Genomic DNA, 2,975 nt, shown 5'->3' on the forward strand with positions numbered 1-2,975 from the left:
AGTTGTAGAAAATCTCGTTATCTTCGCGTGGGAAGTTGAAGTGCCTGATTCTGATGAGCAAAACTCAAGATACGGCCAAAAGAAGAATCAACGGAAAAATCAAGAAACCAAGCTCGGCCGCCCCCAAAACTAACGCGGCCGCCCCGCCTTTTTGCCAAAAAACCAGCGCGCCCGCGCTGATTTGAGTGCGGCCGCCCCACCCTTTTTGCCCCAGAATCCTGATTTTAGTAGAATTTCATGATTTTGAGGGTCTAGGTCCACCAGAGGCAAATATATACCAATAAAAGACGTTTTTAACTATAAGAAGCGAGGAGAGAGCAATACGAAGACCTAGAAGAGCACAAGATGACTACGGAGAAGAAGACTTTCGTATTCTTTAATATAGTTGATACTTTGGATGCTTGTTTTCGATTTATCTTTAAACCTTAGTACTCTTATATTATTTTATATCATGTTTTCATTGGATCCCATGGTGACGATGAGTTTGATTATGAACTAATCCTTATTGTGGGGTTCTAACGGATTTACTTATGGATTCCTATAGTTAATTTGTTTCAATATCTTGGTGTATGGTGATTGATTGATATCCTAGTATTGGTTGTGCTTATTCGTCTTATGTGCATAGCTAACATATGAGATAGCGTGTTAATCTCTATTGAAGCGATAATGAATATAGAGATTTAGAACTTGCCATGCTAGCATAGGTTCATGTATTTATTATGCATGATTCATAGGTAATTTTGACCATCTTACTTGCCCTATGTAATCACGATAGATAACTTATTCATTAAACCTTTATGTTGTCAAATATTATAGACATATAGGGTCTCAACATAATTGGTGTCTATTCAGCTTTTATCTCTTTTGTGGATGTCTGGTAGTAGGGTATTCGTACAATGAAAGTTGGCGTTTACTAGTTTCGTGTTATCTGATTAGTTGTCATCACCATTGCATGCTAAGGTTAAGAACAATGAAGTAGTAATGAAGTTAGAATCCCATGTTTGTCTCATATACTTAATCCAATCACTTTTATTACATGTTAATTTAATCTTAGTTATAAACATCTCAACTCGTTATTGTCTTAGCATTGAGCGATAGCCATACCATTGTTGCATAGGTGCATTATCTTAAGTTAACTAAAAAGAGTGTCTGTGGGTACGAATCTGATTTATATCTTATACTACTTGCGAACGTGTATACTTGCGTGTAAAGTTTTTGGTGCCGCCGCCGGGGACTCGGTGTTAATTTTTAGTTTATGTGATTGACATCAGTGGTCATTAAAGTTCACTGACTCAGATTCTTTTACTTTCACGGTTTACTTGTGTGTTTCAGGTACTCTAGTTTTTATTACAATGGGAGAACCAATAATAACGAAAGTGTTGATAGATTATTCTCAACCAAAGATCAATGACATTCATTCTAGCATTGTCAGGCCACCTATAACAGCTAATACCTTTGAGATCAATCATGGCATAATTCAGATGGTACAGATTTCAGTGTAGTTCGGGGGTGTCCTAACGGAAGATCCCAATATGCATATTAGGGATTTCATCAAGATCTGCGACACCTTTAAGTTCAATAATGTTTTTGAATATGCTGTGAAACTGAGACTTTTCCCATTTTCTCTGCGGGATAAAGCTAAGTACTGGTTATATTCTCTACCAGTAGGTTCTGTCACTACTTAAAAAGAACCAGCTCAGAAGTTTCTTACTAAATTCTTCCCTATGGCAAAGACAGCTGCAATCAGGAACGCTCTTACTCAATTTGCACAGCAATTAGGGGAATCTCTATGTGAAGCTTGGGAGTGTTATAAGGAGATGTTGAGAAAGTGTCCGCATCATGAAATGCCTGATTGGATGATCAGCAATTGCTTCTGTAACGGTTTGGGAGCACAGTCAAGACCCATGCTCGATGCAGTATTATGGACAAAGAGCTATGAAGAAGCTTATAATCTAATTGAACTGATGGCTACTAATGAACATCAGTATCCAACCCAGAGATTTTCACATGACAAGGTAGCAGGAGTTCTTGAAGTGGATATATCACTGCTAAACTAAAGGTGTTGTCTATGAAGATCGATTATGTGGCTCACTATGGTGTTAATCAGATAACCAGTGTTTGTTAGCTGTGTGTAGGTTCGCATGCGATGGAGCAATGCGTTATATCTAGTGAATCAGCTCAGTTTGTGAGCACCTTTCAGAGATTGCAACAACCAGTTCCAAACACTTATCATCACGAAAACTGGAATCATCCTAACTTCAGCTGGAGTCACAATCAAAATGCGATGTAACAACCTTATCAACCAGTATGCAGCAAAGAAAAACCATCTTGGTTTTCAACAACCGCAATATGCACCAAGAAAATAACTCCAACTTTAACAACAAACTCATGGAGGTGTAGACTTATCTTCGAATGAAAAATCTGAATTGGAGGAGTTACGTCTTATGTGCAAAAACCAGGCTCTTATATGCCAAAGCCAGGTTGTTTCTATCAAGACTCTGGTGAACCAAATAGGGTAAATTGCTAACACATTATTGAATCGACTACCAAGAACGCTTCTTAGTGATACAGAAGCCAATCCAGGCACGAGGGAAGTTAAAGAACAGGTGAACTCCATCACCTCGAGGTCTAGAAAGGTCGCAAGCCCCAAAATTCAGCAAGACGAAGAGTCTGAAAACTCTGTCCAGAATGTAGGTGCATCTGCACCTTTGCCAAATCCAGAAAATGAGATTGTAGCTGACAAAGTGGTGTAGAAGGATGCCGAGGTTGAATCAAGGAAGAACACTATGGAACACACTCCTCCTGAGGGTAATACAAGGGAGAAACAGGTTTATCCTCCACCTCATTTTCCTAAGAGGCTGCAGAAGCAGAATTTGGATAAACAATTTGCTAAGTTTCTGGAGGTGTTCAAGAAACTTCATATCAATATACCTTTCGCTGAAGCTATTGAACAAATTCCTAGCTATGCGAAGTTT

At 38.8% G+C, this 2,975-nt stretch overlaps 1 non-coding gene across 1 annotated transcript; it reads right to left on the reverse strand.

Annotated features, from left to right (window-relative positions):
* Positions 1–1,739: 1,739 nt before the first annotated feature.
* LOC141688496 (small nucleolar RNA R71) lies at positions 1,740–1,846 on the reverse strand. Its single transcript, XR_012561936.1, has one exon. It is a non-coding gene; the product is annotated as a small nucleolar RNA R71 (small nucleolar RNA).
* Positions 1,847–2,975: the final 1,129 nt, after the last annotated feature.

This window comes from Apium graveolens, chromosome 9 (assembly GCF_009905375.1).
Source record: "Apium graveolens cultivar Ventura chromosome 9, ASM990537v1, whole genome shotgun sequence".
NCBI lineage: Eukaryota > Viridiplantae > Streptophyta > Magnoliopsida > Apiales > Apiaceae > Apium > Apium graveolens.